Consider the following 24,635-nt stretch of genomic DNA (forward strand, 5'->3'; position numbering starts at 1 on the left):
TATATTTTTAAAAATGAAATAAAAAACACATTAATAAAAATAAATAAAACTGAACACACACATCCGCATGCACACACAAAGATTTCAGACAATCAGACTTCAAAAAACTGTCTAAATTTTAAAATATGCGGTGTCAGAGGTAAGTGGCCTGGACTCCACAGCAGCTCATTCACTTGGGTCCTCTCCCCCTGCCTCTCTCCCCCTCTCCCTCTCTCCCTATACCCTCTTCCCCTCCCTTTCTCTTTCTCTCTCATAGGTCAACTCAGTGTTCCAGAAACACCCTCATTTTGCTCCATCGAAAAGAACATACTTGTACTCCCCAAAGTAACTGGCAACATGAAGAGCCTCTGTGCCCCAGCTCCAGTACCTTGTGACCCTTAGTCCCAAGAATGGAGTCTTCCGGTCCCTGCAGAAGAGACTTTCTGAAGGGGCAGACGCGTCCATGTCTGTGGGCCTCCTGATGCTGTGTCTTCTCTCTTGGGTCTGTGCCCACAGCTACCTTTTTCTCTGCTCTCCATTTCTGCCCACCCTTCCTCCCAGTCATTTCTCAGTTTTCAATCCAGTGGCCATGAGGAGCCACTGCTTAAGTTTCTGACTTGAGGGCCTTGTTCTTGGGCCCACCAGTCTACTACTGTCTCCTGGCTGCTGGCCTCATCCACCCACAATTAGCAGAACTCGGCCCACCCAGGTCTAACAGCAATCAACAAATTGGGTTGTAACTGCCATCTATTTTTGAAGGGAAAGATTCTAAAGTTGCCTTGCAGTCACCTTGTCGTGGGCTCCAAGTCTGTCAGGACTACAAGGATGGCAAGGAAGGGAATGTGTCATAGGAGCAATTTTAAGGGTGCTCCAGTGAAAGGGATCCTCCAGCTTCAGGAAGATTTCCTCAGTGTGTTATAGCTAGAGAAGACTGTCCTTTTACAGTAAAGAAAACAAATTAACCAGAAGCAGTGAGAACTGCACCTCTACAATTAATATATTCACTGAAACTATACTTGAATGAAATGAGCAGCATTGGACTATAGTTGAACAAACAAGATATTTAAAGCAAATCAAATAATCTTATGTATAGGTACAGGGAGAGGGGTTGGTGTATGTCTGTGTTGCTTCATCCTTTCTCCAGCAAGTGTCCTGGTGGGTTTGATGAGCTGGGCTGCAGCTCTACCCTTGGACCTGTTCCTCATCTTCTGAGCTTCCTCTCATTCTGAACTGTCTTGAAAATGAATGAAGGCCCTAAGTACCCAAGGCTTCTTCATTCACACAAAGAGGTACACTGACCCCATTCCCTATGCCTGGGTACCCAGGGCTTCTCCATCAACACAAAGACATATACCAACCCCTCTTCCTGTACCTATACATAATATTATTTGATTTGCTTTAAATATCTTACTCCTAGCAGCACCAATCTACTTCAGAGAAGATGATGGGCATCTAAGAACCTCCATATGGAGTTTGCTTTCATTGTGGCAAATTTAGCCAATGGGCAAAAAACTGCGCTTACCTTGACTGCTGACAATATGCTGCTGTCCAAGTTGGACAAGCAGGACACAAAAGAAGGTGACTGCCAAACTTTACCAAGACAAGGTAGAATAGTCCTTCAAATTCTTGCTTCACAGAAAAGTCTGTCAGCTATTCTAGGCCTGTAGGCTGAAGATGGATACCCCAACGTGGCAGAGGAACCTTGGGTGACTCTTCAGGCCACAAGATGCCTCTATCATTTCTGTAGTTTTGGAAATTATTTGTTCTGCACTTCTTGTTTACTCAGGTAATATTTATCTTTCTTGGGTCTCAGGTTTAGAGACACAAAAGCTTAAGTTGTTTATTTAAGAAAATGTTTTAAGGCCTGAAAAGATATTTTTTCACTGGTAATACAAGTTATGATATAAAGTGGCTTAGGTACAAAACTTTGGATTCATCAAGATAGGATAGATAATAGAGTATTTTCTCTGAATTTGCCAAGTACATATGAACTGGACATTCTGAATGTAATTCTTACCTGATTATTGTTCTTATTGTAATAGGTTTACTGTGTTAGAGTTAAACCCTTTACTTTTTATTAAACAATACTTGATAATTGTTCTTATTGTATATAGCTTTACTGTGTTAGAGTTAAACCCTTTCATTTTTATTTAGACAAAAAGGGGGAAATGTTGTAGGATATTTGTACACTGTGTGAAGATGAATTGCTGTGATTGGTTTAATAAAAATCTGAACTACCAATAGATAGGCAGGAGAGGTTAGGCTGGACTTCCAGGGAGAGTGAGGAACTCGGGGATGAATCTAGGCTTATGAGAGATGCCAGCGAGACACTGAGGAAGTTGGACATACAGAATAGAGGAAAGGTAAAAAGTCACGAGGCAGAATGTAGACTAATAGATATAGGTTAATTTAAGATATAAGAGCTAGTTAGGAACAAGCCTAAGCTAAAGACCAAGCTTTCATAACTAATAATAAGTCTCCATGTCATTACTGGGGGGCTGGTGGCCCAAAAGAAAGTCCGACAAGAAAGGCCAACTATACACAGCATTGCCTCACTTAAGGTTGATGTAAACTTTACGGTACTTAGTGCCTGCAAAACAGTGCCTGAAACACGAATAAGCATTATGCAAATCATTGCCTAATAATTAGTATCATCAATAACATCAACACTTGGGATTATCTAACTTCCATTCGAGTATGCTCTGTTTCTGATTTTTTTTTCATATTTTACATTTTATTTATTTTGTAATGCATGTGTGGGGGTGAAAATGTGACACTCAGAGGGCAACCCACAGAGTTTGTTCTCTCCTCCCACTATGTGGGTCTCAGGGATTGAACTAAGGTCAACAGATTTGGTGGCAGGCACCCTCAGCCACCGCGCCATCTCTCTAGCCCTTTTTCATATTTGACTGGTGTGTACTAATTGTAAAATAACAAATTCTGTTGTGAAGTTATATATTTATATATGACTTACTTTAGTGATCTTTACCCCCTATTACTCTTTCTTGTTCCTCTTTCTCCCCTGCTGGCCCTTTTCCTCTTCCCAAACAGTCTCTCTTCTGCTTTCAGATCTTTCATGCGCGTGAGAGAGAACATGCAGTATTTGTCTTGCCGAGTCTGCCTTCTTTCACTTAACATGATAATCTCCACTTTCCTGCAAACAACATGACTTTATGCTTTCTTACCACTGAATAATACTTCATTGCGTGTATATATACCACATTTTCCTCATCATATGTTGACAAATGTCTAGGATGATTTTTGTAACTTAGCTACTGTGACTAGTGCCATAATCCACCTGAGTGTGAAGGTGTCTATATTGCATAGCAACTTTGGTTCCTTTGGCTATATATCCAGGTAGATCACATGGTTGATCTACTCTTAGTTTTTGTTTTTAAGGATTATTTATATCATTTATTTATGTGTGCATGCTTGCAAGAGTGTGTGCACGTGAGGGTTTTCACCGAGGCCAGAAGAGGGCATTGGATCCCTTGGAGCTGAAATAGCGCAAGTTTGTAGTATGCTTGGCTTTTTATGTGGGAGGCTAGGATGTGAACTCCTGGCCTCATGATGGTGCAACAAGCCCTCTTAGCCACTGAACCATCTCCCCAGCATCCTGCTTTTAGTTTTTGTCTTTTGTCGCTGTTGTTGTGTTTTTGAGAGAGGCCCATACTGTTTTCCATGGTGGCTGCACTAATTGGCGTGTTCTTGCTCTGTATTTTAACAAATAGGTAATTTGCTGATAAAGGCATATCTGGGAGTTGCCAAGATACCCACTTTCCTTTACAGAGGAGAAGTCACTCAGTGGAAGGTATGGTTTGCTTCAAAAGCATAAATATTAACACATTGGAGGACGCAGCTTTGCACTCTTTTTGCAGCGATGTATGTTTTCGGTGCTGGAACTGTGGTCAGTTAAGCCCTACGATGAGTTCATGCAGAACTGTGTGGTCTGGCCTCCTCACACCCCAGGTCACAGCTTCCCTATGAAGATTAAAAACTTCTTTCATCTTCACAGTAAGCGCTCTGCAAATGCCCCGCCAGACGCTCTTGAGAGGATGAAATATACTCCTTTCCATTCTATGCAGAATAAACAGAGCGATGCATGCTGATAAGCGGTTACTCTGAGCCCTAGCAGCAGGAATGCGGAGGGTAACGTGCCAATCATTAGGTCAGGTCCAAGGGTGCTAAGAGCAGCAGTGAGGGGGATCCGGCTCCCACTCTGGCTACACACTCGCTTTTCTGGAAGCTGGTCCTTCCCCTGTCCAGCAGGGTCTACCTGTGTGAATAGTGAATGGCAGGGCAATGATAAGACAGCTGAACCTGGCTGTCTGAACATGATGTGAAAAAGACAAGCGGAACTCCAGGAGGAAAGACTTCGGTCACCAGTCATGGCCCTCAGTGTTCTTTACATAGTTAGCAGGCATTGGTTCTGACTGGTGGGTTGTTTTAATGGTGGTATGCGTCTTGTACTCATCAACATTGGACTGCCTCATTCTTACCCCATGAAACAGTTAACTTCTTGGAGAAAATCTCAAAGGCTAATTATTCACAAAGTGCTCCAGGAATACTAAGGTGTTTCAAATCTGAGTGACTGGCACCCTCAGGAGTTGTGGGGTGTTTGTGATGCCGTGAGTTTCAGATCAACTTGAGAAGCACACGGTGAAACAAAAACCATTGGGCCTTTGCTCCAGGACTTCTCGAAGCCTTTCTTGTACATGCATGGGCCACCATGTGCATCTTCTGTGTTTACACTGTGGATTGTATATGTATTCTGCCCTCTGAATGTGGGTCTGTGATGTGGATACCTGTTGTATGTTTTTTTGTTTGTTTGTTTGTTTTTGTTTTTTTGTGTATATACAGAGTGTAAATAGGAAATCCTGTCAATTTAAATTTCTCAGATAGGCTTCTGAAGCTGTATTTTCACTTGCTGCATTAAAAAGAAAAGAAGAGAAAAGAAATCAATGTGCTTTCAGACCTGCTGGAACAATTCCTTGCAACTAACTGTCTTTTGTTCCTAAGAAGTGTGGCTGGGTTTATATAGGAGGAGCTTCTATAAAGTGCACGTAATTTCCTATCACGTCCGTAGCCAACTTGAAAAGCATTCATCTGGAAACTGAATGATTAGGCCTTGGTGTAAACAATGCTAGTTCCTTAGACAGTGTTCAGAGAGAAACGAGGCACTAATGAAGGCATTCTGATCAGACCTCCAGCATCAGCTCTCGATACCAAACAAATTACAGACAGGAACACTTTCAAATACACTTGGAACAGCCATTCAGAAGTGGTCTCTGTTTGTTTTCATTTGTGTTTTATTTCTTTCTCCTACCTGTAATATAGACATTGCATAATAGTTCCTAAAAACCCCAGGATCCTCTAGTTCATTTCCAGCTTGCCAACTCCATGAAGAGTGAGCCCAATGCCTTGATTTCCTCTCCCAGCACATCTCAGGGCACAGGCACTTACAGTTTTCTTTCCAGCCTTTCTAATCTCCCAGCAACACCCGGGGAAGCCACAACAAACAGAGGCAGCCATGACCACTGTGTTGAGTCCCTCCGCCCCGCGTCTATCCCCACTCCCCCATTAAACTCACTTTGTGTCTCTAAATCTGGCTCAACAATCCATTGCTAACATTTTTTAAGCTAATGGAAATTTCATTAACTCTAACACTGAACAGCTTTGCTTTTAGCCCAAACACATTAATTATAATTATTCTTTTAAGACAATCCCAAGCTGATCAGAAACTTGACACAGCTAATGAACTAGAAATAGATGAGAGAGAGTGAATTCTGCTTGAAAAATCCAGTGAACGTGTGAGCCAGAAATTTTCAGAACATGAAGTACATAGAGAAAAATAACAATAAAAGGCTTATGATGATGAGACAAACATGTCATCTGACAGCAGCAGCAACTGTCCCTCACTGTGGGTCTCCTCCTATGTTATACTGTGCTGTCCAATCTCTGTTGCTGAAATAGACACCATTTTTCATTCCTGTGTTACAGTTAAAAGGCCCAGAAATGTTAAGCAATTTGTCATGGCCGAACAGGTGAGGTGTAAACACATTTCACACATTCTATCCTGACAGGGAGGCTATATTAAATTTCTGTCACTGTGAAGCAAATTAGCCACCAGGTTAGTGGCTTCAAACTAATGCATCCATCATCCTGTAGCTTTTGTGGCCTGGAGTCACTAGTCACCGCTCAGAGTCACACAAGCTACAGACCAGGCGTGGGCCCAACTCTGCCGTTTCTGGCATATACCCTGTGCACATGGGCTGAGGTCCCAGTTACTCATCTGGTCCCCTGGGTCTTAGCTAAGGGCTATTTGGACTCCAGCAGATCCCCGCAGTTCTCTGTCCTGTGGTACTGACTATTTCAAAGCCAGAAAGAGACACTTCTCTCCATTTGGAGTCCAGCAATAAGAGCAAGGGGTAGCTAGCCCACTCTCTGCCCATATTCTGTTTGTTAAACGCAGCTCAGGATTCTGTCAACACTCAGAAGGAAGGAATTTATACAAAAGTGACTCATCAGACTTCATCTTTTAGCTGTGCCTCTGTAGGTACTAATGTCCTGTTTCTGTTTTCTTTGTTTACGTGATGACTCATACCTGCCTCTCAGAAGCATCAAAGCATCGAGTTGAAGTTAAGCCAGCAGACACTGAATTCAAGTAGACAATATGGACCCGTAAGCCTGAGGTTTTTGTGTTTACACAAAACCTGTGATTTCACTGTTGAGTAATTTGAGGGCAGTGTTAAATTCCCAGTCAGTGAAGAGTTTAGCTTAACGCCTAACTAATTGGTCTAAAGACCAATTTTCCAGTGGCCAGTTTATGTATGAGTGAAGTTATTTTAAAGTAAGTAAGGACCACTTGAGAGCTGAGTTATTCCGGCTAGTAATCAAACCAACAGGGGATGGTTTTACCAGGCTGAAACTAACCCCTTTATGAAAAATTGTTGTGTCCTCCAGAATGGGTATTTATAATCACCCAACTACTCAGAGGCATAACCGTGGAAGGGATCATCACGGGACAGCTCTACTCAATGCAGTACTATCCTGGCTCTGCTAAGCAAGTCCTTCAGGGTTACAAAAGGGAACATATACAAATTATTAGCGAATATAAAATGTCATTACAAAGAGGCGTATCCAGCAGAAGGAGGTGAGATCTGCCAGCAGCACAAGTATCCAATGCACCCAGGTTCAGAAACAGCCCGTGATGCCTGCTTGCTGTCACCTCAGTCGTGGATAGCCATCCGTGGAGTGACTGACCTTCTCTGTGGTCATCTTACATGCTCTCTTCAACAGAGGCTCTAGTCGGGTCAGTCAGCACAGCGAGGTACAGAGAGACTCTATGAAAACAAGTTCTACCGATATCCTAAGGTGATTAGCTCCATCCCTACCCACAGGAGGGAGGGAGTCAACTTGTGAGCCTGGTCTTCAGGCGGCAGGGAGTTAACCAGAGCCTCTGATCCCCGAGAGAGCCTGGCACAGCTAATTAGTGATTGCAACACCGTGGCAGAAAGCATGAGGGTTGTTCAATTAAAAGATGTAAAAAGTAAGGCCTTCACAGATGTCTTAGGGCTGGGCAGATGGCGCAGTGGGTAAAGATGCTTGCTGCCCAAGCCTGACAAGCCAGGTTTGGATCTCCAGAACCCTGGTAAAAGCTGCACAGTGTAGCACAAGTGCCTGTAATCCCAGAATGCCTCTTTGGAGATCTCCCTACAGGGGAGTAGAAATAAGAAAATGTCCAGATGAAGGTGGGAAGGTGAGGACCAACACCCAGATGTTGCCCTCAGACCTCCATGCACACACCTGCATCTCCCCCTACACACACATCATACACTCACATATCACACACACAATATTTTAACATCCTGAGGTAGTTTGAATGTAATCACCCCCATAAACTCAGGGAGTGGCATTATTAGAAGGTGTGGCCTTGTTGGAGGAAGTGTGTCACTGTGGATGTGGGCTTTCAGGTCTCATACATGCTCAAGCCACACCCAGTGTTTCAGTTCACTTCTTGTTGCCTTAAGATCAAGATGTAGAACTCTCAGCTCCTTCTCCAGCACCATATCTGCCTGCACACCACCATGTCCCACCATGATGATAATGGACTAAGCTTCTAAACTGTAAGCCACCTCAATTAAATGTTTTCCTTATAAGAGCTGCGGTGGTCATGGTGTCTCTTCACAGCAATAGAAACCCTAACTAGGACACATCACTTTCATCCATGTGATTCAAAGGAAGAAAGTATATCCCAAACATTATAGAAACATTTAATCTAAGGCTGGGGGCACGGCCCAGTGGTAGGGCACATACTTAGCCAATGTGTAGCCTTGAGCTTGACATTCAGCACAATACACACACACACACACACACACACACACACACACACACACACACACACACATTTTGAATGTCATTGACTCTTGAAAATCTCCAGGAAGATGAAAAGCTGAATATGAAAGAAAAACACATGGATGAGAACGTGTTACAGTGTTGTTTACAATAGCCCTAGTCAGAAACGAATACCTAACAACAGGGATCAAAAAGAAAGCACACCGATTCTTACATGGGAAAGATTATATAATTAGAAGGAATGATGGAGAGAGAGAGAGAGAGAGAGAGAGAGAGAGAGAGAGAGAGAGAGAAATAGACAGATAAATAGTGTGGTGGTTTGAAAGAAAATGGCCCCCAAAGGGAGTGGCACTATTAGGAGGTGTGGCCTTGTTGGAGGAAGTGTGTCACTATAGAGACAGGCCTTGAGGTCTCATATAAGCTCAAGCCACATCCAATGAGACAGACCACTTTCTGTTGCCTGAGCAAGATGTAGAACTCTCAGCTACCTGTCCAACACCATGTCTTCCTGCATGCCACCATGTCCCACCATGAAGGTTATGGACTGAACTTCTGAACTGTAAGCCAGCCACCACAATTAAATGTTACCCTTTATAAGAGTTGCTGTAGTCATGGTTTCTCTTCATAGCAATAGAAACCCTAACTAAGACAGACAGACAGATAGATAGATGAATAGACAGATAGCTAGTGTGGTGGTTTGAAAGAAAATGGCCTCCTTTTCTTTAGATAGGATAGATAGATAGACAGAATAATGTTAATATGGAATATTATTGTATATATTATATTCTATATAATACATTCTAATTCTAATATAGAATATTATCATCTATATTAATGCTAATATTAAGAGCCATTGCTGTAGGGAGGGTGAAGCCATGGGAGTGCATAGCAAGAGAGGATGAGAAAAACAGAGGTGGATTTTTGGAAAATACAATTAATTAAGAAGTACGAGTGTTCTGGCTGAACTACAAATTAATGTATTAAAGACCAGCATCCTCATATGACAGTTTGGTTGCCAGAGCCTTTGGGAGATAATCATGTTGGCATGAGGTCATGATAATGGTTCCCTCATGATGACATCATTATAAGAGACACAAGAGAACCTACCTCCCTCTCTCTCTCTCTCTCTCTCTCTCTCTCTCTCTCTCTCTCTCTCTTCCCCTCCATCCATCCTATCCTCCCTCCCTCTCTACCATATAAGTATGTGCCAGGAAGCCAGCTGCTTGGCTACGTGCCATAGAGAGCTCCCTCATCAGAAACTGAACGTTCTGCCTGACTCCTTGACCTGGATGTCCGGTCTCTGAAACTAAGAGGACATAAGCTGACAAAGTCACCCATTCCATGTTATTTTGTTATGGCTGTGTGAATGAACTAACATCCTTCTAAAAAGGGGTATTTTTTCATAGAAAAGGAGAGGGAGGTGTTAAGACTTGAGGCTGAAACACAAGATAGTGATTTAAAAATGAGAGACAGAGAGAATAAGAGAATGAATGGGGGCAAGCTTCAGGAAAGTAAGAAGGATTAATTGGAGGAAAAGTTGTTGGTTAAGCTAAGCTGGATGGAAGGCATTTCAAAAGATCAGAGCAAGCAACACTCACAGTAGCAGAGAACAGAAGAGTAATTGCCAGGGACAGGGTGGATGGGAAGGGAAGAGCAGGTCAAAGGATGTGAGTTCTACTTAGATGGGATGAAGACATTCTCCCATATACTGGAAGGGCAACGGGAGAGTAGATGTTATGTATCCTTATCGTGAAAATACAAGTGTCTGAGGTAAGAGGAACGCTCATTTGCATGATCCAGTCATCTCACAAGGTACCCAAATCAGAACGTTTTAAAAATCAGAGTTATCACAGCACGCAAGAGGTGCTCTGTTTTCTTTTGCTCTTACTATTATTGTAACCTTGGCTAAGTTAGAAGTTAACGTGCCATCCAGCTTGTACCTGACAAAGGAAGTGGCACACTGTGCCCGGATAAACAGCACTTCAGGACCTGATGGAGGAGGTGGCACACAGTGCCTGGATAAACAACACTTCAGGACCTGACAGAGGAGGGGGCACACAGTGCCCGGATAAACAACACTTCAGGAACTGATGGAGGAGATGGCACACAGTGCCCGGATAAACAACACTTCAGGAACTGATGGAGGAGATGGCACACAGTGCCCGGATAAACAGCACTTCAGGAAAGCTGCCTGGAAAGGGAAGAGTGTAGTGCGCGGCAGCAGGCCGAACAGCAAAAAAACAAATTGGCCAATTTTAGAATGAGTGAATGACGGCGTAGACATTTCTTAAAACAGGAAATCCAAATGGCCAATAGCTATGTAGAAAAAAACAATATAAGATGACAAAACAGCAAATATTCAGCTCCTCTAATCATCAGGGACATGCAGATCAGAATCACTATGGTGTAGTCTCCCGTTCTAGTTAGGAAGACTTTTTAAAAAGGTTCCAGTTGAAATAGAATTACATTGCTCCCCCTCTCTTCCTTCCTTCCAGCTTCCCCTAGCTATTCCCTTGAATCCCTCCTAGGTTCCCCGACTCTCAAGATGAGAGTCTCCTGTTCTTTGGAGTACATATTTATATGTATTTGTGCACATACTGCATGTATGGATGTATGTATGTGCACAAATACATATAAATACAAGCTGCTGAATCTCATTTTGTTGTTTGTGTGTATATGGTTTCATGGCCAACATGGTTGCACAGCCAGTCTGGGGCTCACCCCCAGAACAGGCTAATTCCCCTTCTCCCAGCAGTCAACAGTTGCCTGTAGTTCTCTGTCTAGGGCAGGAATTCTTAAAGCTGCCCCCATTCCATGTGAACATGTCCATTGATATTGCCATTGCTCCAATCTTATTTATGCAGCCATTTCTAGGAGAGACTGTCTCACAGCAGACTTCCTGGAATTCTGGCTCATATAGTCTTTCCACTTCCTCTTCCACAATGTTCCCTGAGCGATAGATGCAGGACCTGTGCTATAGAAGTATCCATTGGGGCTGGGTGTCCCCAAATCCATTGATCTCTCCACTGTGTCCAATTGTGGTTCTCTGTGACGCTCGCCAGTGCCTTGGATGAGGGATGATGGTGCCACTGATCAGTGGGGATAAGGATAAGATTTAGAATTTAGTTAGGAATTATGCTGGGCAATAGTAGAAACGCTTCTAGCAAAAGGAATACGCTGGCCAGCATGTGGAGAAGTGGGGACTCTCATACACTCTTGGTGGGAAAGTAAATCAGTATATCAGTTCTTCAGAAGAAAAAAAAGATACGGGACTCCCATATTACCCAACAATCTCATTAGTAGGTATATTTAAGAGAAAACAATCAATATGTCAAATAAACATCGGCATTCAAATGTTTATTTAATCACTTATCATAAGTCAGAGTGTACAATCAACTAGGTGTTCCTCCATAGATGGGTAGATAAAAAAAGTGATAGGTATATTAATTGAATACTATTCAGCCATTAAGAGAATGATATTAAAATTCTGTCATTTGCACCAAGATGGGTAGAACAGAGGACATTTTACTAAATGAAATAAGCCAGACATGGAAAGACACACACACATGTTATCACTCTCATGAGGAGACCACATAGTGGACTTTGGAGCAGAGACCTGACTGGTGGTGACCAGGAGGGCTTGGGGAGGCAGTGGAGAGAGGATAATTAACAGGCACAGAGGAGCAGTTGGATAGGGGAGAACATCAAACTTTCTAAAGTGCAGCAGGGTAAGTATGTTTGAAAACAGTCGCACATTTCAACACAGATAGTAGAGATTGTGAATGCTCCCAACCTGAAGAAACGATAACTATCTCAGGTGACGTGTGTCACTTACCCCAGTCCGATCAATACTCATCACATACATATATTGAAATGCTACATCTTAATCCATAAATATGCACCCCTGTCAATCAGGAGTAGTCTTTGAAGGTGGATCGTAGAAGGTGACCAGAGATCAAGATCATTACGTTTGGTAATATTTAGATGCTTCTGAGAAAGATGTGACATTTCAACATATGTCAGTGTTCCAAGATGTCCAAAGAGGATCCATGATTGAAGTTATGAGTTTTCCCGAGAAGGAAGCCAGGGACCTGGCTGCAGATGGAAGGGGTCAGGGGGACAAATGCCTGTCATTGCCAAGAGCTGTGAGGCTGGGGACACAGGCCAGCTCTCGGGAAGTTAGGGCAGTGGCTGCTCCTTTCTCCTCTCTGAGCATGGAGTGACGGGAATGGTAATTGGCTTCAGCCCATCCTCCTACAACACTCAGACATCATGAATGCTGTAAGAATAATGGATGGTATCTTCGTTTCTTCATTACAGAAGAATGTGTTTGGGATCTTCACACTGTAGGAAAAAAAATGAGGTCATGTGCAGTCCGAAATCTTAGTCCTCCAAACTGTACATTAAAAAGAAATCTTAACTTTATTTAAAGAAATATATATATATATATATGAAGATATATTCATAGAAAAAGAGACTGAAGAAGTATGAGACTATAAAAAGTTATTTCTCAACTGTCACTGAAAATGGCATTTGTTTTCTATTGTGTTTAGACACGTCTTGGTGGGTGCACATGCATGTGTACAGGTACACCCATGTGTGGTACACGTAGAAAACAGAAGAGGAGGTTGGGTATCTTCTACTGCTCTTCTCCTTGTATTTTGAGGCAGGGTCTCTCATTTAATCTGAAGTTCACCATTTCAGCTAGATCAGATAGGCAGCTAGCCCCAGGGGTTTGCTTGTCTTTGCCCACCTAGCTCTGGGATTACAGGTATGCACACCTGGCCTGGCTTTTCTGTGGGTGCCAGGGAGATGAACTCAGATCATAAAGCTGTGTGTCAAGCATTACATCCACAGAACCATCACCCCAGCCCTTTGTACAAATTTCTAAGTTTTCAATAACAAGCTTTTTTTCATAAATGTATTTATAAAGTTTTTAGAAATCACAATATCAAAGGTTTGGTTGGGGGGGGGGTTGGTGTTTTTAAAAAGTGCCAACATGTAACACCCACAGATTCTTTAAGACAGTAGGAACTGTTGAAACACCACGCAATCAAGCGGTTTGCGTTGGCACCATGCTGCTTTCCTCCTCTCCAAAAAGAAAAGCAGGAAAGTATTCATTTGTTTGCACTTGCGTTATAATGATCTATCCCCAGAACGGAGCAGTGTAATTAAAACAGTGCCCGGTGGCTTTTATTCATTTAAATGCGTTTCTATAGCAATGTGGAAGCTGTGTTCCCAGTTTTAAAGGCGAGGGATTCAGCGTGACCTTGGGTGGGCCCCTTCCTGGTCCTGGCTTTCCCCTGTGTTGACTGAGATGGATGGTACGGCTCATGCTGTGCTCGGAAGATGATCAGACTAAATTAAATTAGATCGAGTGCAGCTGTGTGGCTGAAGGAGGCTGTGGGGGTGACTTCCCCAGAGTCCTCTGGACTCTGGCTTGATTGCCAGCAGCCCACACGGACAGCAAAGGCCGCCTTAAACCAGTTGGCTGGTTCTCAGTGCCCGCCCCCGAGGGCACAGCTCCTGTTGCCAGTGTTGGCTGGCACTTTCCAGCCAGGCCCCAGAAGTTCGGGGTTCGTCTCTGAAGCTGGTGGTGAGACGCAGCCTTGGTGTCCTGTGATGAGATGGTGGAGCCGGCAGCCTCAGAGAGCTCAGCCCACCCTCCCACCCTGCCCGGACATGTCAGAATGCCTCTTTGAACAAACTCAAATAATAAGAGTCTCCAAATACCAAAAGCACTTGAAGGCAATCCGGACACAGCAGGCTGCGTGTTTTCCCAAACAAATGGTTTATCGTGGATTTTCTTAGCTAAATAATAAAATCAAATAAATGAGGGAAGGGAAGAAGTCGGAGAATGGAAGCAGCAAAGGCAGTCTCTTTTGTGAGGAAGCCAATTCCTCAATAAGACACGCACGTGCCTTGTTGAGGAATATCAAAGCAGCGTGCACTGCTGGTCTGTGCTTTAGGAATTAGAGATAAAAGTAGACCCAGGTCCCATGCACTAGACACTGATGGTTTCTGCCAGAGAGCAGGGTAACAAACAGAGGGAGGAAACCCCATATTCTTCCCCATTATTTTGAGACAGGGTCTAATGCATATCCTAGGTTGGCCTGAAACTCACTCTGTAAGTGAGGATGATCCCCCTGCTTCCACCTCCTGAGTGCTAAGGTTATAGGCCCGTGCCTCCCCTTCTGCTTTATGGGGTACTGGGTATGGAATCCATTGTGCAGTGTGTGGTAGGCAAGTACTCTATCCACTGAGCTACACTGTCAGACACCAAAAGTGACCCCTTGGAGTTCATCACCGAAGGCTGGTCCTCAACTTGGATTTGGGTTCCTTTTGGTTGTGTTGTTTTCCAGGGCTAGCATTTGAACTCAGGACCTTGCCGACGTCAGATAGGTGCGTGCCTGAGGTACCATGCCCCTATCCTTGTTCTTCTTCTTAAGCAGCAAGGTCCCTAAGACACTAGCAGGGAAAAGAGAGTGGGACTCGAACCCTGTCTAGGATCAGTCGCTTTGCAAACTGGGGGAGTCCATTAACTGCTCTGGGACTCGAGTCACTGCTGCTTCTCCAAAGACAGCCCCGATCATTGCTCCAGGGTGTCTGAGGATGACACCTCGACACACAGCTGCTTATTTTGGATGACACGGACTATGTACCTGCTTTGTGCCAGAAGGGCCAGGCTTAGAGCATCTTCCTTGCCCAAGGATCCACATGGCTTTCCACAGCCTTGCTCAACAAACATGAGGTTCCTTCTTCCATCTCATCCTCTTGGCCAACCCCACCTCCACTGAGCAGATCATAACCCTCAACCTCGATTCTGGACCTTTATTCCTATAAGAGAGTCAGTCTACTGCTGTTTCCCTCACACTGTCTTTCCCCAGCAATCCTCTCTCCCCTTCCCTCTTCCCTCTCTTCCTCCTCATCTTCTCCCAGCTAGCTCTCACCATCGCCCTAGTTAATTCCATTTTCCAGCACGTGGGAATTCTGAATCAATTTGCCATCCCTCTTCCTAGAATCCATCCCCAAGTGGACTGATCACATGTGAAACAAATTTAGCCATTGTGCAAATCAGCTCTGAGGCCAAGTTCCTAATGCAGAAATCCAACAGAAGCCAAGGGCGGGCCTGGGAAAGTGAGGTCGGCGTGATGGCTCTGCGGTGAGTAGGAGATGGGGAGAGCCGGACGATCCAAAGGAAAACTGCATCACCAGTCCTCAGCTCTTGGACTGCTCCTTGAGTTCTGTGCCCACAAGGAGTACACATATCCACGGACCCTTCCTCCTCACATACGGGTCTGGAGATTGAGGTCAAGTAAGATATGCCAAACAATGGTGCTGAAGCCACTGTTCACTCAACCTTCCAAAATCCACAGCACACTTCACTAATTCGTCAGCCCATTCTTTCTTGTAGATCCCAAGTTAGACTTTTAACACTCTGGACAAACAACATCACCCTTTCAGAGCCAGCCTGGTAAATAGTTGCTTTTATATCTTTGAGCTATGAATTCAATATCTCAATCTTGTCATGTGAATATTCTCATTCTATGGCATGAATGTTCTCAACGGTTTCTAACTGATGACCATCTTCAGAACTGGACACCATGGCTTCCTAGATGTTAACGGTATAAAGCTATGGTCCAACAACATCTCTACGCAAGCTGTGGAATGACCCTGACAGCATACCACAGTCAATCTTGACTCCACCCCACAGCTGGGTGGAGCTTAGTGTCAGCCTTTAAGGCTTTTAGGGCCCATCACTGATTTTTTGTTGCAATTTTTCCGGAGCATATCCCATGAGTCTCATTTTACCATGGATAACAGACTAACTCCACAGTATCAAGTCTTTTCCTACTTTTGCTGGCTTCTACATCTGCTTCCCTGTTTGTGAACCCTGGCCCCCTCTACTAGATTCCATAGCCTGAGACCTTGACTCAACTCTGTATCTGGGTCCAGTCATGTTGGGACTGACTTAGAGCCCTTCTCCCCTGCCAGGTTGTCTCAGCCAAAGTACCAACTCCCCTCTGCTTCCCATCAATCCCCAGCCGTCCATCTCAAATGCAAATTCTAAGCTAGGTCTCTCCAGAAGTTTCTAGGATGTGAGTGTATCTAGCTTTGGGTACCCACAGAAAGAATGCCTTTTCTCCTCCTGTGGGGCCGTGGAAGAACACAGTCCCTGCTACTAAACAACCTGAAATAGCTGTCCTTTTTTTTCTAGATTGTTCTTCATAGATTCTGAGACCCTTCATGATTCAACCCCATTTATATGTTCCAGCGCATCCCTTCTCTCCAGAAAATATAGTGTTCTGCTACGCTATCAGAACCCAAGCCTCCTTCTACCTCTAGGACTCACTCTTGACATCATCCCCTTGAAAAGATGCTGGGAACATCTTGTCTCTATGAAGATCCCAGCCTTGTCAATTCTTCACAGTCCAGCTTACAACCCATCTCTCCTCCAAGGCTGTTTGTGGCCTGTTGTTTGGCTTTTTTCAGGCCTCCGTTTTTAACTAATGTTTAATTTTCACATCAAGTAATTTAGTACCAAATCACATGTCGCTTCACAGGAGACCCTGAATTTCAGAGTGAAAGTCCTTTGAGGCCAAACACCTGCCATTCACCCTTTGTGTTTCTCACTGGTGACTTCATGAGTCGGCAGGCACAGACGACAAGACTGAGCTCCTCTTGCATGGCAAAGGTTCTTAGTCAGCACTCGCTCAGCTGTGTTTCAAACCATCGCATCTCTACGCGCAGCCAAGTTTTGCTTACTACGCCAGTCAGGACCATAACGGACCCTCCTCTTTCTAAAACATAGACATGCAAGGCCTTGCTAGAGCCCCAAAGCTTCAGCAGTGGGTTTAAACATTCGGTACACAGAGATGGGTCTTGTCTTGAACAGCAGATTGCCTGGCTATGCTCTGAAGTTCTGATTTATGGGTCTGGGGTGGGACCTGGAATGGGCATTTGCAGAAGAGGTCTAAGTAATTTCGAATCAACTTTATTCTCACAAAAATGCTGGGCCATGGGTGGGTGGGTGGTGGGGGCGGCGGCGGCGTCGGGGGGGGGGGGGATGTGTGTGTGTGCTCATTTTCCAGATATAATCTGCAAAGGGTGGGGTAAAGGCAGAGGAAGAACACTACCACTACCACCCTGGGGAGGTCTATCTAGCCATGATGGCTGAGATTCCTCCCCCCCCCCCCGCCCCCATGCCTCTTCCTTGGTCAGAGTCCAAATCTGGTTACTAAATATCTGGGACCTTCAGCCAAGAGACCATTTGGCCTCGAGGACTCATTTTTATCTTCAGGGATGGATCTCCCTTCCCCAGGCCTCCACTGGGCCCGCCCTCATTGGAGGGACTGAACAGAGCAAAGCTTCGCTCCACCAGCTGCAGCCTTGGGCTCGCCGGCTATTTTGACTCCTGCTATGAATCAGAATGGAATTATGAATAATTTGTCGGAGGCTTGTTGCGTCTTGTTCCGGTCTTTCTGTAGCTCAGCTTTCCTTGTTCGGTCTTTTCAAGTCCTCGTATGTCTGATTCTTTGAAAGGCCTTGGGTCTGGAAGATGACAAAGGCAGCCTGACAGGGATTCTGGCTTCTCTGTGCCAAGGGCTCAGCAAGCTCTCCAACTCACAGCGCCATGTGTGAAAGCGGAAGGGACGGGCAGGGCCGAGCCCAGCGAGGCCTCTCTCTGGCAAGCAGGTTGAGTGACTGTATGTCTTAGCATGTTTTATATGGAGACCTGAGGCCAAATGGTTTACCACACTCGCTCCTGCATCCATCTGAACGCCCATCTTGCTCACACACACAAGCTTTATAGGAAGACAACTGTTAACGAATGTGTATGGGGATGGGGACTGGAGAGGGAGGGAGGGTGTGTTGTGTGTGTGTGTGGGGGGGGGGGGAGTTAAGATCCATTTTCCTCAAAGAAAATATTAGACAACCAGGCTCCAAAGGGACAGGATCTTGTATAAATGATCACCCATGCGTAATTCAGACTGGACCTCAGGAAGTGTTTAAACAAAATGAGAGAAATGCACTCTCCTGAGATGTCCCCAAACTGAGGTGCTGAATACTCCTGGGAGCTTTCTGGCAGGAGAGAGATCCCAGAGAGTTGCTTGTGTTTCCTCTGAGACAACCAGGTGGAGTTCAAGGTACCTTGAAGAAAAATACAATTTGCTGTTTGCTTCCTTGATTCCACCCTGGGGTTCATATTAAACCCGAGCGCAATGTGTTCATGGAAAAAAAAAAAAAAAACCGCCTCCTGCTTGCCTGCAGGTGTACCGGAAGTCTGAGCCAGGCAGAGTGGAAGAGCAGGAAGCACCTCTCAGAAGACTGAGCAGAAAGACACCCATGGGTGGAAGGGCGGGGAAACGCATCCACCTGTTTTCACGGCAGGGCCTTCCCCTTTGCTCCACCCTGGACCCTCGCAGGCCCTAGAGAAGGATGGCGCATCAAGCTGATTAGCTAGTGTGAAATTCTCTTTCAACTCCCCCAAGCCTTAGGAGAGTCATCTTCCTGTATTCTCAAAAGTTCGCTAACCCCCTTTTTAAAAATTGTGCGTCTCCCTTTGAAATAATGGCTGCAAGCATTTAAGTCCTGAACTCCATTACGTTTGATCCCCGTTCAATAAGAAGTCAGAAGAGGAGAGCACCCACAGGGTGAGCATCAGCCGAGCACCCACAGGGTGAGCATCAGCCTCGTGGGTGTCAGGGACGGCTGGTCCCACTCATTCCTGGGGTGCAAGCACCCTGGGGGAAGAGGCAGCCAGGCCGATGGTGAAGCCTGGGGTCTGGAATGAGATCGGCGTGTCGCAGATCTGACTGTGTCACTTTCTAGCCATCACGGGGTCAGCTTCTTTCCTCCTGTTTATGGCTGAGCAAATGATGGGAACTCCTTTGGGGGGGGCGTGTCCTTTTGAGAATTAAATAGGGAGCCTAAGTTCTCTCCTAAGTACATTTTATACATACTATCATATTGTGTGCCTCTCAATAAACTTCTGAAGAAAGTCCTACTGCCCACCCCCCACGTTTTAATGAGGAAACTGGGGTACAGAGTGGTTACTTGCCTGAGGTCACCATTCAGTCAGACTTCAAACCCAGAGTGCCCGAGTCCAGGGACAACCTGAAAAACCTGATGCGCCTCCCCAAGCCTCTGTCTTTCTGATTCACTGAAGTACTTCGTTTCTTTATTGATAGCGGCTAAAGTCAATGGATGGCAAATGCGGGTGAGCTCTCGTTTTCATGAAATTACACCCAGCACTTAGCCAAGCTACACTCTTTCTCCTGGGGCTAGGGTATGAAGAGGGGAGGGACCGCCATACAGCCTGGGTCTCATGAACATTCACTATCTGGGAGGGGGGGGGGACGGAGGGAGGGAGGGTGGAGGGGAAAAGGAAGACATGTAGGATAAAGAGCCAGGTATGAGGAGAGGGCAGAGTAAGGAAGAGCAGGTAAGGACCAGGGAGAACTGAGAAATAGTGGAGGGATTCGAACACACGGAAACAGCCCCGTCTGTTCTGCTTTCATGATAAACTGGACACACTGAGGCTCAGAGACCCCAAACAGCAAACTCCAGCTCCTCAGCAGGACAGCAGGGAAGGTCTGAGTCTGCTACCCAGCCCTGTAAGGCACAACCTCTCTGCACCACCAGCCCCCTGAGATGGAGGTTGTTGAAGGCCAGGTCTTCAAGAGCCTGAACGGTTCACTTAGGAGCTTGAGTTTTAGTCTCTAATGAGTGAAAATACCCACAATGCCCCTCTGCTCTTTTGGGGTATTGTGGGTATTTCTGCTGGTGTCCCTCTGTATATGTATACACCCCCCCCCCCCAGCGGTGGACAGGGCACCCGTCAGCCATGTTTTTCTTTCTCTTATGCAAACGAAGAAGCTGGATGGGCTGCACCTGCAGCCCCTGCCATGCCCCACACACAGAAGGATCAAAGCCCTAAACATGTCTTCAGACTATAATTTAAGATAATTAAGATTTTTTAACCTAAATTACATTTTACCATTTCATAACAGAGCTGTCAAGATCCTATCTATCAAAACTCTATCAAGCAAACAAAAGGGGATAATTATATTTTCAGACATATGCAGCCATCCCTCTGCACAGTTTCTCATAAAAGACTTCTGTCTGCCTCTCCACTCTCGTTTTCAAACGTTCTCCATCCACCCCGCCCACCCCTGGAGTCTGAGACTCTATGCTCTTAAAGAAATGGAAAACCTACCAAAGCCGTGTGACGCCACAGCAGTGAGCCTCAGGAGCAGAGGCTCTAGTTAGAAGAGAATCAGAAGGGAAGCGCTCCTGCTTGGTCAGGGCATCCTTGACCTCGCAAATACATTCTGATCGGGACGCAGAATGTGCCACATTCCTCAAATCGGAAAAACGGTAAAGCACCAAAAAAACCACCTTCCTACTGAAGCTGAATTTGCTTTCACCTCATCTCCAGGAGACAGTTTGTCCTAAGACCTTCTCTGAGATACCCAGGGAACATGAACCACCTGAAACTCTCTTTCTTTTCACCTCTTCCCTGGCCATTAAGAAACAGTCACATTGGTAAAAAGTGGCCCATCTCTCAAGGCCCCCATGCTGGGTTATGAATGTCTGAAGGTCCTAAGCATAATCATACCCTCTTTAAGACTCTGAATGAGCCCGAAACGGGTAAGGAACATATGCTATAGCCAATCAGTGCATGAAAACTCTCAGTCACAGTGACTGGCCACACCGGGTCACGTGACCTTAGTTGGTCCAGTCAGAATGGAGCCCCCAAGTTTTGTTGGCTGGAGGAGAAAGCCACACCCTCCCTTTGGGCACTTGGTGAGAAGACATTGGTGTTCCGTGCAAATCCTGGCTTGCTGAGGAATGTTGGAGGTTAGGCTCTATCCTCCTTTGTCTCCTGGAGCCGGAGGAGGTGTAGAAAGCCAAGGCCTCAAGGACCTGAATATTGCTCTAATCCAGCATCAGAGGAAGGCAAAGCCAAGAGAGCCTCAGAGCAACCGAGCAGGAGTCCTGATTCATCCTTAAGTGAACATGATGCCATATTCAGTTGGCAGCTCACCGACTCTAGTAGTCAAGAGTGGTGCTGTTAGCTTCACAGGACCACAGACCTCTCACAGGCTGATACTGTCGTGGTTCCTCTTTATATAGACGTGAGCTCACATGGAATAGGGGTGGCCAGGGCACGGACCCCAGGCTGAGTTTCTCTTGCTTGCTGGCTAGGCATTGGGCTTCATAGAGGCTGGACCCAATACTCAGTCCCTTACCAAACACAGAGGGGTTACCTTACCTAACTCTTCTAAGCATCAATGTATTCCTCCATAAAATGATAGTAGTAATAATGCCTACTCCACAGAGATGTAAAAATTAAATGAATTTGTAGATGTGGAAAGGTTAACATAATATTTGCTTACAGACTATAGTGTTGAACAGCTAAGATTGCTCCCCAAAGGACTCCAGATGGGGGGTGAAAAAGCCCTTAATATAAATGTGTACAGTGTTCGGACACATACAAGGATGAAGCCATGACTGCCCTGGAACAGAAGGCAGTTGATCAGCGGTGGGGGGTTAAACTTCAGGACAGGGCAGGCCACAGCTTCCTCATCCAGATGGCCCCTAGACAGTTTCCAGGAGTATTGTGGAGTCCGATGAAAGGAAAGGATTTGGCCCATTTGGAGTGGAGGATAGTTTGTTAACGGTGAAGTCTTTATTTATTTACTTATTCTTTTTATTTTACGTGCCCTGGTGTTTTGCTTGCTGTGTATCTGTGTGAGGGTGTCAGAACTCCTGGAGCTGGAGTTACAGACCATGGTGAGCTGCCATGTGGGTGCTGGGAGTTGAACCCGGGTCCCCTGGAAGAGCGGCTTAACCACTGAGCCATCCCTCCAGCCTCAACTGTGAAGTTTTTTTTTAACAGCAAAACGAAAGGGGAATAAAAAAGAAGTATAGTTTCACACCTACAGACTTTCAGAATTGCAAGAGAAGAAATCGCAGCAATTTCCCACCCCAGCTCAGCAGTGACTCACTAGGCCGTGCTTTACAGGCTAACCGCTGCCCCCCACCCCCACCCAATTTCTCCCAAAAAGGAAAAGGCTTAGAATCCGCAGACGCAGTCCGTCCAGCTGCATCTCACTGACTTTGAGCTCACTCCCTTCCCATCCTTAGCCCCTTCAAATCCTCCTCCACCCGAAGGGGCTCCCAGCCCTCGTATTTCCACAGATGCCCCTTCGGCTTAGGCTTTGGAAATGTCATCGAGAGTGGGAGAGAGCGAGCCAGGAGGAGCGCGGTCCCGTGACAGGGCAGGGCTGTGACACCCGTCTTCTTGGGCTTGCACGGTGGTCCTCTGTTTCTACCTTCCAACATCTTATTTTCTCACATCAAACTGTTTCTTTTCCATTCCATCTTTCTAAGTAGGCCAGTCACAAATAAACACTTTCCTGGGAGCTAATGCAATCCCATCATTGCGGTTCCAGCGTCTGTGACAGCATGTGGATGCCAAAGCAAGTCCCAGCGACATGGCCCAGCGAACTGACCTCCTCCCTTCCAGGCAGTGGGCAGCGAGATCGGAGAGAGAGGAATTAGGTCTCGCCCCACCCTATCAGCCCTGTTAAATCCATTTATTCCCGAGCCCTTCACCCGAAGACACCCTCGGAGTTCCGCGTGGTAACGTCAGGGGTCAGAGTTGACCAGGGGCGACGATTGAAAGCTGTTCTGACTTCCCACGTCTCAGCCAGTGTTGACTCAGCCACAGAGCTCCGTTTCCAGCTCCAAACAACCGAGACCAGCGAGGCAGGGGAAAGAAAATGCTGACGGGGCCCCCACAAAGCCACTGTGCTGCTGCTGCGGTGGAGCCTTGTGCCAGCCGGCACGTCTTACGGAAAGGCAAGCAGATTCGGGCTTCGCTGGCACCAGCCCAGCCCAGCCACACTAATGACAGTCACAGCTCTGCCGAGGCCACGGCTGACTTACCAAGGAAAATGTACGTCATGGCTGAGGGGAAGGGAAGGCTGGACCGACCGCTCACAGGGAGCGGCTGTGTCCTCTGAGGCCCATCTCGAACCAAGTCTTGGACAGACAGGGAGCTGAGGCGCCAGGAATTCTGGTGGACTTGTGAAGAGGCAGGGCTCAGAGGATCCAAGGATGCAGAACTGTTTGCCATGTCGGTCCTCCAGTGGTTTGAGACAATGAAGATCTAGGACACAATCCCCAGGGGGGGCTTTCAAGTTTCTGAGCCACTACTGTCTATTCTGTGTGTGTGTGTGTGTGTGTGTGTGTGTGTGTGTGTGTGTGTGTGTGTGTTGTGTAAGCCAGAGTACAACCTTAAATGTGACTCATCAGGCACCGTCCACCTTTTTTATTTTATTGATTTATTTGTGTGTATGTGTATTGTGTGTGTGCATGTGTGTACACACACGTGTCACGATTACATGTGTGAAAGCCTGAGGACATCTTGAAGGAGTCAGTTCTCTCCTTCCACTGTGCTGGGTCCTAGGCATCCAACTCGAATAGTCAGACGTGGTGGCAAGTGTCTTAACACCCTTGAGCCGTCTTCCAGGCCCGTTTCTTTCGGCGGGACAAGGTCTCACAGGCCTGGAACTCATCAAGTGCGCAGGGCTGGTTAATCAAAGGCTTGAGTCTGCCTCCCTAGCCCTGGACCGGCACCCCCACCCCCACCATGCCCCACTCACACGGGTTCTAAGGATCAAACTTAGGGCCTTACGTTTGCAAAGCAGGCCCTGTGCAGGTTAGCCATCTCCCTGTTAACCTCCTGTGTTTTTACTGCGGGCTAACAGCTCCGCAAGACTCATGATTCTCGCTTTTTGTACGTGGAGCGTGGAACTGAGTTACTCATGCAGCGTGCTAAGTACCACCAACTCTCTTCCAGACTGCAAGGATCTAGGAACTAACCAGCCACAAGTAATTGCTAGCCCGCTCAGCCCTCCGAACTCTTCATTGCCAAGAGCTTAGTCTGGAAAATTCTTTCTGACCTAAGCATTCCCCCCTCCTCTCTTCTCCTCCCAATCTCTCGTTCAGAGTAATCTGACCTTCACTTTCATTGACTTTCTTTTTTCTAGATTCTTCTCTTGTCTCCTTAGTCTAAGTCATCAGAAATTATTTAAAAGGGATCCCCGTTCTGAGACTGGACATTACTTACACCCAAACCACCTCCTCGGCTAGACTCTGAACCATTCAATCTGGGACATCCTCATTTTTCTCCAACCAGTTCCTTACTGCCAAGGCACGTAGGACAGGTCACCACAGCATGCAGATGGCACCCCTCACATCGTTTTTCTCTTATGCTGGCTCTGCCT

The 24,635-nt window shown here is 46.0% G+C and overlaps 1 long non-coding RNA gene across 1 annotated transcript in view; it reads right to left on the reverse strand.

Annotated features, from left to right (window-relative positions):
- Window positions 1–11,766: 11,766 nt before the first annotated feature.
- The window catches only part of LOC128111259 (uncharacterized), a 34,874-nt gene continuing 22,005 nt past the window's right edge, over window positions 11,767–24,635 (reverse strand). Inside the window, exon 5 of the long non-coding RNA XR_008218545.1 lies at window positions 11,767–12,678. This is a non-coding gene — a long non-coding RNA (uncharacterized LOC128111259). The remainder of the gene's footprint in view (window positions 12,679–24,635) is intronic.

Source organism: Peromyscus californicus, unplaced genomic scaffold, assembly GCF_007827085.1.
Source record: "Peromyscus californicus insignis strain IS unplaced genomic scaffold, ASM782708v3 Scaffold_15__1_contigs__length_86483966, whole genome shotgun sequence".
Lineage (NCBI taxonomy): Eukaryota > Metazoa > Chordata > Mammalia > Rodentia > Cricetidae > Peromyscus > Peromyscus californicus.